The sequence below is a fragment of the Phocoena sinus genome, chromosome 11 (assembly GCF_008692025.1).
Source record: "Phocoena sinus isolate mPhoSin1 chromosome 11, mPhoSin1.pri, whole genome shotgun sequence".
NCBI classification, from domain to species: domain Eukaryota; kingdom Metazoa; phylum Chordata; class Mammalia; order Artiodactyla; family Phocoenidae; genus Phocoena; species Phocoena sinus.
The window spans coordinates 62,526,601-62,539,747 of record NC_045773.1 but is presented as its reverse complement, the minus strand read 5'-3'; the positions used below and the strand labels follow the sequence as shown (position 1 = coordinate 62,539,747).

At 40.0% G+C, this 13,147-nt stretch overlaps 1 protein-coding gene across 1 annotated transcript in view; it reads left to right on the top strand.

The window, feature by feature from the left end:
• The window catches only part of MLIP (muscular LMNA interacting protein), a 164,826-nt gene that overhangs the window by 27,787 nt on the left and 123,892 nt on the right, over positions 1 to 13,147 (top strand). The window lies entirely within an intron of this gene.

The window sequence follows — 13,147 nt, the reverse complement described above, 5'->3', positions numbered from 1 at the left end:
GTCAAAGAGTTTCAGATTTAGATCAGCTTCACTCAGTGCCAGATCCTGAAAGGAAAGAGGTCCTAGAATACAGATAGCCATCAAATTAAAACATCAATGCTTGAAAGATATTAGTTCCAAGTCTGGCCTTACTGTCCTTTGATATGAAAATGAACTGGAACAGCTAGCTTAGGCTGAGCTAAATTCAGGTATAAGGTATGTTTGATGTTTCTTTTTCATAGATAGAATCTTAAAGTTCTGAATCTGCTTTTATTAGTATAACGGCTATATTTTAATTTCAGATATGGTTGAAAAATATCATTTCACATTATAATCATGGTTCTAGACAGGATGGGTGTCTCCCTGAATGTTGCTCCCATGGCTCTTTGATCAATGTGTATATTGTCTGAGACACTTTTTCCCCTTGGGAAAACCTGAATATCAGAAAATTAATCTATGAAGTTGTATTTGGGTTCCCAATATCTTTTGCCTTCATTATAATTTACATTTTTCTCCTAGTGAGTTATCATGGTGCTCCATATGGAAATTTGGGATGGCTATTACATCAAAACCTTATACATTTTGCCCCTCAATGATGATTGTCTGAAGCTCTGTGTGGGCTCCAGTGGTGTCACTGTCCTGGCCTGAAAGCTAGCTGGACACATGGATTGGTTAGGGAATCAGTTGGGAGCTTTTAGATATTTTATGAACTTTTATAGTTGATGTTTTATTTATAAACTCTCATTCTTTTAAGGCATCATAACATTTCCAAGTATATCACACTGAAAACTTGGTGGTTACAAGCCTCTATGTGACTTTCTCCATTTCTGCTGATCCTTACATAATCTGGGAACAGAATGAAATGTACCTCTATGAGCAAAAATGGTCAATCTGAGTTCAAAAAAAATCACTCATTTGTAAAATAAATATGTATTGAGTGCTCATTATGTACAAGTTTCAAAGTTGTGAAGATGCTGAAACAAATAGAATTGCAAAAAATGCCTGCTAAAAGAACATTTATATTCTATAGTGAAAGAGAAACAGTCCACGACCCTCCCCCTCCCCAATAAGTAAATTTTCTTGTATGTTAGAAGATCATAAGTATAGAGAAAAGTATAGCAGGGTAAGAGGTGGTTGTCACCAATTTATGTTGGGTGGCAGAGACAGGTTTCTCTGAAAGGGTGACATCCAAGAAGGTGATGTTTCTTGAGAGAGTATGGTCAGACCCTTCCTCAGGGTCTTGTTGTTTATGTAATTTGAGGTCCTGCCATTTACCTGTACTTAAAGTGTAACCATGAGTTCAAATCCCTGATTCTCAAGGCAAATAGTACAGTTTGTTTTGAGATCTCATAGGTCTTTATTACTAGAGCCTGTGGTGAATTTTATATGTCAGTGATGGGGGTGGTGGTGAGGAGAGTGGTGGGAAATATTTTCTGAAGGGGAGGGTGTGTTCTTGCTATCCCCACCTTCACACCCAAGATTTATGTTACAATATCTAGCACTGCCTATAAATAGAATTAGCTCTGATAAACTTACATACAAAATGCAATTTCTTTTTTTTTTTTTTTTGCGGTACGTGGGCCTCTCACTGTTGTGGCCTCTCCTGTTGCAGAGCACAGGCTCCGGACGCATAGGCTCAGCGTCCATGGCTCACGGGCCCAGCCGCTCTGCGGCATGTGGGATCTTCCCAGACCGGGGCACGAACCCGTGTCTCCTGCATCGGCAGGCAGACTCTCAACCACTGCGCCACCAGGGAAGCCCCAATTTCCTTTTTTAAACCTAAACTTTGCCCTGTACCTGTTATGTAGTGAATATTTAACAGATATTTATGGAAAGATGACTAAAAGCATAGATTGCAAATTGGAGAGATATAGTAGTTATCACTGAATTTTTTGCTGGATTCAAAGACAGGCTGGTTGGTTCTACCTTGTATGACTAGCTAATGGTGATTCCAGCCTGTAATATTACAGCCTATTCTTATTATTTAAGTTATAATTACAGTGACTAGAGTGATCTGTAATTTTAAGCCAAGGAAGGGAAACCAATGAATTTGCTTTCATACCTGGAAGGCTTGACATACTAAAAAAGAAATATACTCCAAATTTGGATATTGTTAGGAGAACCTAAAAGAAATATACTGAACACAAAAAGTATCTCTTATGGCAGCAAGAATGATGTTTGGACTGAGAAGGAAAGGCTACATATGTCTTAGAGATGCATAAAGCCCAAGATAGATGAAGAACTAGAAAGGACATCTAGTTGCTCTAAATAAGTTCATATCTCCTGGTCTAGATAAATCGTATCTCAAAAAACAGATGAAATTTCTAATTTTATTGCAAAAGCAGTATTGTAAATGATGGGAAAGAGGAGATTTACCAGAAAAAAGAAGCAAGCTGTTTTTTTAACACAAAAAATGGAAGGTAAATTCTGAAAATTATGGCAAATTCTTAGGTTGTGAATGTTTACCAAAAGAGTTATAACTGGAAGTCAGACATTTTCTTCAAGCAAAAGACATTTATTGAACGCTTTCCAGCTTCTAGCTTTTGTGATGTCTTTCATGATATCTTGAACAAGGAGAGATATTTGAGAAGTAGTGATATATTTCTGTGAATTCTGAATGCTTAATCCAAAGCATCCTCGAGATCACTGTCTGTCTCATCACCTTCTTTTAATTTTATGCATATTATTATCTCTCTATGGCTTTTCTTTTGCTTTCTTATTTGTTTGTTTCAGTTCATTAAGATGTAAGCTCTAGAGAGTAAAGGCTTTGTGTGTTTGTTTACTGCTGAATCACCAATACTTAGAGCAATGCATGTCACAAAGTAGATACTCAATAATATTTTGTTGAGTGAGTCTATTAGTTGAACTGCCGTATCCAAATAAATTTACAAGATGGATTGATGCCCACCAGGTTGGCAGAATGCAGTAGGCAAGACCTCCCTATCCTTGTATGTGACTTGAATGAAGATAAAGATGATATGCATAAAAAATGGTTCATGAAATAATATAAAATTATTATCTTTGCAGTTTACAATGACTGACAAATCTAATCAGTGAAATTGGATAGAGATAATACCTAAAGTACTATTTTTGGATCTAGAAGGAAAAAAGCATAACTACAGGATAGAGGTTAATTTCAACAAATGTTAAGAAAAAGACGAAAGGATTAGGAATTTTAGGTAATAGCATACTCAATGTGATCCAACAATATAAAATGACCTCAACTTCATTCTGTGTATTCTAAACACATCACAAAAACCAGGGAGGCAATGCCAATGAGTATCATCTTCACTGTATTAATTGAGTTTATTGTCAATATCATGTCAGTGATGATGATATTCTACTTTGTGTTAAAAATACATCTAGATAAATACACCTTTAAAAAATTTATATATAATAGTGTGTTAATCCCAAATTCCTAATTTATCCTTCTCCCCACGTTTCCACTTTGGTAACCATAAATTTTTATTTTTTATTTTTTTTAGAAGAAATGTAAATGTTCTTTTATTTTATTTTTAATTTTTTGGCTATGTAAGGTCTTCACTGCTGCGTGTGGGCTTTCTCTAGTTGTGGCCAGTGGGGGCTACTCTTCATTGCAGGGTGTGGGCTTCTCATTGCAGTGGCTTCTTTTGTTGCATTGCATGGGCTCTAGGCGCGTGGGCTTCAGTAGCTGTGGCACGTGGGCTATGTAACTATGGCTCATCGGCTCTAAAGTGCAGACACAGTAGCTGTGGCACACGGGTTTAGTTGCTCCGCGGCATGGGGGAATCCACCCGGACCAGGGCTGAAACCCGTGTCCCCTGCACTGGCAGGCAGATCCTTAACCACTGCGCCACCAGGGAAGTCCCCATAAATTTTGTTTTGAGGTCTGTGAGTCTGTTTTATAAATGCGTTCATTTGTATCATTTTTTTACACATTGTAAATCAACTATAATCTAATCTAAAATAAAAATTAAATTAAAAATATTTAAAGGAATATTGACAGAGGAAAGGGATAGTGAAATTCTTCAGCTGAGGATCAGTAAAGAAGGGGTAGGTGGAAACAGCAGTATAACTATCACACAGAAGAGAGCTCTTAGTCCAAGCAGGGAAAAAGAGGACCAAAGTCCTATAGGAGTAAGTTAGCAGGAAACATATTTTGGCTCAATATAAAGGGGAATTTTGTACCAGTTCTAACAATTAGACCTGAATGTGCTGCCTTGGCAGGTAGGCAATTGTTCATGGTGTGCCTGAACAGAGAATCAGAGAGCTTGATGCCTTGGATGAGGGGGTTGAAACAGATTGCCTTCAGTATCACTTCTAATTCTAAGATTATATGGCATTACATTTATAATAAGATATTGCTCTGTAAAGGCTTCGTCAACTATATTCTTTAGGACAACTGCGGATAGGAGAACAAGCATTATAAATGATTACGCATCCTGAAAGGAGAGGCAAGAGCATATGGCAGGTAAATCACAGTTGTTGAGCTGGAGCACCCGTGTCCAAATCCCAGCTATGATTTAGTAGCTAGTGACCTTGGATAAGTTTCTTAACATCTGTCTGTTTTAATTTCCATATATAAGGTAAACATAATGTAATACCTACATAATAGGTTTGTTGTGAAAACTAAATGAGATAATACACATTAAGGTTTCAGAAGAGTACCTGGCTTGTAGTGATTGTTATCTATTATTATTGTTGCAACTATTGCTACAGTTAAATATCCACAAACCCTTGTGGAGTATTAATAACATATTTTATTCTGCATTATTTGCCTGTTTAGATATTCCTTGGGAAAAAGTATCTTATAGAGAAGCATGGATATTGGATCCAGATGGACCTGGATTCCAAATCTGTTTGTTTTTTATGGGCTGTGGTCTTAGATGAGTCACCTGAGCTCACCACATCTTCTTTTCCTAATGACTCTTTAGTTATAGGGATTCTGCAAAATTAAATGAGGCAATGCATGTTATTCGCCTAGTCATAGATGTCAGCTCTAATTCCACATGCTGAGATGGCATTTTATTTTAGTGCTTATCCAGATACATTATTTTCTGGAGATGATAGCAGCACTGGATCAATAGAGAGACTTATAATTAATGACTTTAGTCATTAATTATAAAATTACAGGATTCTGCTTCAGTAGGTAAGCTCAAGTCTTGAAGGGACCAGAGATTTTCTTCTTCCAGGTCTGGCATTTTGATTTTTTTCTACTTGAACTTCTTCCTAAGGAATATGAATGTGCCAGCTTCTTACCTTCCTCACACCAGTTGCATGAAGGTTACACCAATCCCATCCATAAAATTCAAGGTTTTATTTTACTTGATTACCGTGTCTTCTTCTGTAGATCCTTTGGTCTTCTTTCCAGGGGACGAATACAGCCTGGAGCTGCGTGCCAGTTTCCCGCTGGCTCTGGGCGAGTGGGGAAGTTGCCTGAGAGCTTTTGAAGTGAGAGGAACCTTGAGTTTAGTTAAGCAGCTTGGGATCCAGAACAATATCAAAACTGGGCCTTTGGTTATCTATATGATACTGGTTTCTACAACTGTCTCACGCTCAACCCTCTCCCCCAAATACTTCCCAAAACTGAACTAGATTACTCTGAGTTTTACTTAAAACTCAGAATGTTGGGCTTCCCTGGTGGCGCAGTGGTTGAGAGTCCGCCTGCCGATGCAGGAAACATGGGTTCGTCGCGGAGCGGCTAGGCCCGTGAGCCATGGCCGCTGAGCTTGTGCGTCTGGAGCCTGTGCTCTGCAATGGGAGAGGCCACAACAGTGATAGGCCCATTCTGAGAAAACTCAGAATGTTTTTATTTATTTATTTATTTATTTATTTATTTATTTATTTATTTTTAACATCTTTATTGGGGTATAATTGCTTTACAATGATGTGTTAGTTTCTGCTTTATAACAAAGTGAATCAGCTATACATATACATATGTTCCCATATGTCTTCCCTCTTGCGTCTCCCTCCCTCCCACTCTCCCCATCCCACCCTTCCAGGCTGTCACAAAGCACCGAGCTAATATCCCTGTGCCTTGCGGCTGCTTCCCCCCAGCTATCTACCTTACTACGTTTGTTAGTGTGTATATGTCCATGACTCTCTCTCGCCCTGTCAAAACTCACCCCTCCCCCTCCCCATACCCTCAAGTCCGTTCTCCAGTAGGTCTGCGTCTTTATTCCTATCTTACCCCTAGGTTCTTCATGACATTTTTTTCCCTTAAATTCCATATATATGTGTTAGCATACGGTATTTGTCTTTTTCTTTCTGACTTACTTCACTCTGTATGACAGACTCTAGGTCTATCCATCTCATTACAAATAGCTCAATTTCATTTCTTTTTAAGGCTGAGTAATATTCCATTGTGTATATGTGCCACATCTTCTTTATCCATTCATCCGATGATGGGCGCTTAGGTTGTTTCCATGTCCTGGCTATTGTAAATAGAGCTGCAATGAACATTTTGGTACATGACTCTTTTTGAATTTTGGTTTTCTCAGGGTATATGCCAAGTAGTGGGATTGCTGGGTCATATGGTAATTCTATTTGTAGTTTTTTAAGGAACCTCCATACTGTTCTCCACAGTGGCTGAACCAATTCACATTCCCACCAGCAGTGCAAGAGTGTCCCCTTTTCTCCACACCCTCTCCAGCATTTATTGTTTCTAGATTTTTTGATGATGGCCATTCTGACTGGTGTGAGATGATATCTCATTGTAGTTTTGATTTGCATTTCTCTAATGATTAATGATGTTGAGCATTCTTTCATGTGTTTGTTGGCATTCTGTATATCTTCTTTGGAGAAATGTCTATTTAGGTCTTCTGCCCATTTTTGGATGGGGTTGTTTGTTTTTTTGTTATTGAGCTGCATGAGCTGCTTGTAAATTTTGGAGATTAATCCTTTGTCAGTTGCTTCATTTGCAAATGTTTTCTCCCATTCTGAGGGTTGTCTTTTGGTCTTGGTTATGGTTTCCTTTGCTGTGCAAAAGCTTTGAAGTTTCAGTAGGTCCCATTTGTTTATTTTTGTTTTTATTTCCATTACTCTAGGAGGTGGGTCAGAAAGGATCTTGCTGTGATTTATGTCATAGAGTGTTCTTCCTATGTTTTCTTCTAAGAGTTTGATAGTTTCTGGCCTTACATTTAGGTCTTTAATCCATTTTGAGCTTATTTTTGTGTATGGTGTTAGGGAGTGATCTAATCTCATACTTTTACATGTACCTGTCCAGTTTTCCCAGCACCATTTATTGAAGAGGCTGTCCTTTCTCCACTGTACATTCCTGCCTCCTTTATCAAAGATAAGGTGTCCATATGTGCGTGGGTTTATCTCTGGGCTTTCTATCCTGTTCCACTGATCTATCTTTCTGTTTTTGTGCCAGTACCATACTGTCTTGATTACTGTTGCTTTGTAATATAGTCTGAAGTCAGGGAGCCTTATTCCTCCAGCTCCTTTTTTCGTTCTCAAGATTGCTTTGGCTATTCGGGGTCTTTTGTGTTTCCATACAAATTGCGAAATTTTTTGTTCTAGTTCTGTGAAAAATGCCAGTGGTAGTTTGATAGGGATTGCATTGAATCTGTAGATTGCTTTGGGTAGTAGAGTCATTTTCACAATGTTGATTCTTCCCATCCAAGAACATGGTATATCTCTCCATCTATTTGTATCATCTTTAATTTCTTTCATCAGTGTCTTATAATTTTCTGCATACAGGTCTTTCGTATCCTTAGGTAGGTTTATTCCTAGATATTTTATTCTTTTTGTTGCAATGGTAAATGGGAGTGTTTTCTTGATTTCACTTTCAGATTTTTCATCATTAGTATATAGGAATGCCAGAGATTTCTGTGCATTAATTTTGTATCCTGCTACTTTACCAAATTCATTGATTAGCTCTAGTAGTTTTCTGGTAGCATCTTTAGGATTCTCTATGTATAGTATCATGTCATCTGCAAACAGTGACAGCTTTACTTCTTCTTTTCCGATTTGGATTCCTTTTATTTCCTTTTCTTCTCTGATTGCTGTGGCTAAAACTTCCAAAACTATGTTGAATAAGAGTGGTGAGAGTGGGCAACCTTGTCTTGTTCCTGATTTTAGTGGAAATGCTTTCAGTTTTTCACCATTGAGGATGATGTTTGCTGTGGGCTTGTCATATATGGCTTTTATTATGTTTAGGAAAGTTCCCTCTATGCCTACTTTCTGGAGGGTTTTTATCATAAATGGGTGTTGAATTTTGTCGAAAGCTTTCTCTGCATCTATTGAGATGATCATATGGTTTTTCTCCTTCAATTTGTTAATATAGTTTATCACATTGATAGATTTGCGTATATTGAAGAATCCTTGCATTCCTGGAATAAACCCCACTTGATCATGGTGTATGATCCTTTTAATGTGCTGTTGGATTCTGTTTGCTAGTATTTTGTTGAGGATTTTTGCATCTATGTTCATCAGTGATACTGGCCTGTAGTTTTCTTTCTTTGTGACATCCTTGTCTGGTTTTGGTATCAAGGTGATGGTGGCTTCGTAGAAGGAATTTGGGAGTGTTCCTCCCTCTGCTATATTTTGGAAGAGTTTGAGAAGGATAGGTGTTAGCTCTTCTCTAAACGTTTGATAGAATTCACCTGTGAAGCCATCTGGTCCTGGGCTTTTGTTTGTTGGAAGGTTTTTAATCACAGTTTCAATTTCAGTGCTTGTGATTGGTCTGTTCATATTTTCTATTTCTTCCTGATTCAGTCTTGGCAGGTTGCGCATTTCTAAGAATTTGTCCATTTCTTCCAGATTGTCCATTTTATTGGCATAGAGTTGCTTGTAGTAATCTCTCATGATTTTTTTTATTTCTGCAGTGTCAGTTGTTACTTCTCCTTTTTCATTTCTAATTCTATTGATTTGAGTCTTCTCCCTTTTTTTCTTGATGAGTCTGGCTAGTGGTTTATCTATTTTGTTTATCTTCTCAAAGAACCAGCTTTTAGTTTTATTGATCTTTGTTATTGTTTCCTTCATTTCTTTTTCATTTATTTCTGATCTGATTTTTATGATTTCTTTCCTTCTGCTAGCTTTGGGGGTTTTTTTGTTCTTCTTTCTCTAATTGCTTGAGGTGCAAGGTTAGGTTGTTTATTCGAGATGTTTCCTGCTTCTTAAGGTGGGCTTGTATTGCTATAAACTTCCCCCTTAGAACTGCTTTTGCTGCATCCCATAGGTTTTGGGTCATTGTGTCTCCATTGTCATTTGTTTCTAGGTATTTTTTTATTTCCTCTTTGATTTCTTCAGTGATCACTTCATTATTAAGTAGTGTATTGTTTAGCCTCCATGTGTTTGTATTTTTTACAGATCTTTTCCTGTAATTGATATCTAGTCTCATGGCGTTGTGGTCGGAAAAGATACTTGATACAATTTCAGTTTTCTTAAATTTACCAAGGCTTGATTTGTGACCCAAGATATGATCTATCCTGGAGAATGTTCCGTGAGCACTTGAGAAAAATGTGTATTCTGTTGTTTTTGGATGGAGTGTCCTATAAATATCAATTAAGTCCATCTTGTTTAATGTATCATTTAAAGCTTGTGTTTCCTTATTTATTTTCATTTTGGATGATCTGTCCATGGGTGAAAGTGGGGTGTTAAAGTCCCCTACTATGAATGTGTTACTGTTGATCTCCCCTTTTATGGTTGTTAGTATTTGCCTTATGTATTGAGGTGCTCCTATGTTGGCTGCATAAATAGTTACAATTGTTATATCTTCTTCTTGGATCGATCCCTTGATCATTATGTAGTGTCCTTCTTTGTCCCTTTTAATAGTCCTTATTTTAAAGTCTATTTTGTCTGATATGAGAATTGCTACTCCAGCTTTCTTTTGGTTTCCATTTGCATGGAATATCTTTTTCCATCCCCTTACTTTCAGTCTGTATGTGTCTCTAGTTCTGAAGTGGGTCTCTTGTAGACAGCATATATAAGGGTCTTGTTTTTGTATCCATTCAGCCAATCTGTGTCTTTTGGTGGGAGCATTTAGTCCATTTACATTTAAGGTAATTATCGATATGTATGTTCCTATTTCCATTTTATATATTGTTTTGGGTTCGCTACTATAGGTCATTTCCTTCTCTTGTGTTTCGTGTCTAGAGAAGTTCCTTTAGCATTTGTTGTAAAGCTGGTTTGGTGGTGCTGAACTCTCTCAGCTTTTGCTTGTCTGTAAAGGTTTTAATTTCTCCATCAAATGTGAATGAGATCCTTGCTGGGTAGAGTAGTCTTGGTTGCAGGCTATTCTCCTTCATCACTTTCAGTATGTCCTGCCACTCCCTTCTGGCTTGTAGGGTTTCTGCTGAGAGATCAGCTGTTAACCTTATGGGGATTCCCTTGTGTGTTATTTGTTGTTTTTCCCTTGCTGCTTTTAATATGCTTTCTTTGTATTTAATTTTTGACAGTTTGATTAATATGTGTCTTGGCGTGTTTCTCCTTGTATTTATCCTGTATGGGACCCTCTGTGCTTCCTGGACTTGATTAACTATTTCCTTTCCCATATTAGGGAAGTTTTCAACTATAATCTCTTCAAATATTTTCTCAGTCCCTTTCTTTCTTTCTTCTTCTTCTGGAACCCCTATAATTCGAATGTTGGTGCGTTTCATGTTGTCCCAGAGCTCTCTGAGACTGTCCTCAGTTCTTTTCATTCTTTTTTCTTTATTCTGCTCTGCAGTAGTTATTTCCACTACTTTATCTTCCAGGTCACTTATCCGTTCTTCTGCCTCAGTTATTCTGCTATTGATCCTATCTAGAGTGATTTTAATTTCATTTATTGCATTGTTCATCGTTGCTTGTTTCATCTTTAGTTCTTGTAGGTCCTTGTTAACTGTTTCTTGCATTTTGTCCATTCTACTTCCAAGATTTCGGATCATCCTTACTATCATTATTCTGAATTCTTTTTCAGGTAGATTGCCTATTTCCTCTTCATTTGTTAGGTCTGGTGGGTTTTTATCTTGCTCCTTCATCTGCTGTGTGTTTTTCTGTCTTCTCATTTTGCTTATCTTACTGTGTTTGGGGTCTCCTTTTTGCAGGCTGCACTTTCGTAGTTCCCGTTGTTTTTGATGTCTGTCTCCAGTGGCTAAGGTTGTTTCAGTGGGTTGTGTAGGCTTCCTGGTGGAGGGGACTAGTGCCTGTGTTGTGCTGGATGAGGCTGGATCTTGTCTCTCTAGTGGGCAGGTTCACGTCTGGTGGTGTGTTTTGGGGTGTCTGTGGCCTTATTATGATTTTAGGCAGCCTCTCTGCTAATGGGTGGGGTTGTGTTCCTGTTTTGCTAGTTGTTTGGCATAGGTTGTCCAGCACTGTGGCTTGCTGGTCGTTGAGTGAAGCTGGGTGCTGGTGTTAAGATGGAGGTCTCTGGGATATTTCCACCGTTTAATATTATGTGGAGCTGGGAGGTCTCTTGTTGACCAGTGTCCTGAAGTTGGCTCTCCTACCTCAGAGGCAGAGCCCTGACTCCTGGCTGGAGCACCAAGAGCCTTTCATCCACACAGCTCAGAATAAAAGGGAGAAAAAGTAGGGAGAATTAGTAGAAGTATGAGTAAAGAAAGAAGGAAAGGAGGAAAGGAAGGAAGGAAGAAAGAAGCAAAGAAGGAAAGAAAGGAGGGAGGGAGGGAGGGAGGGAGGAAGGAAGGAAGGAGGGAAAGAAGGAAAAAAGACAGAAAGAAAGATGATACAGTAAAAATAAAATAAAGTATAATATAGTTATTGAATTAAAAAATATTTAGAAAAAAAAAAAAAAAGGGACGGATAGAACCTTAGGACAAATGTTGGAAGCAAAGCTATACAGAGAAAATCTTACACAGAAGCATACACATACACCTTCACAAAAAGAGGTAAAGGGGGAAAAATCATAAATCCTGCTCCCTGAGACCACCTCCTCAATTTGGGGTGATTCGTTGTCTAAAGGAGGGAAGGAAGGAAGGAAAGAAAGAAAGAACGAAGGTAAAGTATAATAAAGTTATCACAATTAAACTTAATTATTAAGAAAAAGAATTTTTAAAAAAAAGTCATGGACGGATAGAGCCCTAGGACAAATGGTGGAAGCAAGAGTATACAGACAGGATCTCACACAGAAGCATACACGTACACATTCACAAAAAGAGGAAAAGGGAAAAAAATCATAGATCTCGCTCCTAAATTCCACCTCTTCAATTTGGGATCATTCCTTGTCTATTCAGGTATTCCACAGATGCAGGGTATATCAAGTTGATTGTGGAGCTTTAATCCGCTGCTTCTGTGGCTGCTGGGAGAGATTTCCCTTTCTCTTCTTTGTTCTCACAGCTCACAGGAGCTCAGCTTTGGATTTGGCCCTGCCTCTGCGTGTAGGTCGCTGGAGGGCGTCTGTTTTTTCGCTCAGACAGGACGGGGTTAAAGGAGCCGCTGATTCGGGGCCTCCGGCTCACTCAGGCCGGGGGTTGGGGGATGGGGGTAGGAGGGGCACTACGTGCGGGGCGGGCCTGCAGCTGCAGAGGCAGCGTGACGTTGCGGCAGAGGCCGGCGTGATGTTGCACCAGCCTGAGACCCGCCGTGCGTGCTCCCGGGGAAGTTGTCCCTGGATCCCGGGAACCTGGCAGTGGCGGGCTGCACAGGCTCCGCGGAAGAGGGGTGTGGAGAGTGACCTGTGCTCGCACACAGGCCCCTTGGTGGCGGCAGCAGCAGCCTTAGCGTCTCCCGCCCGTCTCTGGGGTCCGCGGTTTTAGCCGCGGCTCGCGCCCGTCTCTGGGGTTTGCGCTTTCAGCCGCGGCTCGCGCCCGTCTCGGGGGCTCGCGCCCTCAGCCGCGGCTCGCGCCCGTCTCTGGGGTTCGCGCTTTTAGCCGCGGCTCGCGCCCTTCTCTGGAGATCCTTTAAGCAGCGCTCTTAAACCCCTCTCCTCGCGCACCAGGAAACAAAGAGGGAAGAAAAAGTCTCTTGCCTCTTCGGCCGGTGCAGGCTTTTCCCCGAACTCCCTCCCGGCTAGTCGTGGTGCACTAACCCCTTCAGGCTATGTTCAAGCCGCCAACCCCAGTCCTCTCCCTGAGCTCCGTCCAAAACCAAAACCCGAGCCTCAGCTCGCAGCCCCGCCCGCCCCGGAGTGTGAGCAGACAAGCCACTCGGGCTGGTGAGTGCCGGTCAGCACCGATCGTCTGTGCAGGAATCTCCTCGCTTTGCCCTCCGCACCCGTCGCTGTGCACTACTCCGCGGTCCCGAAACT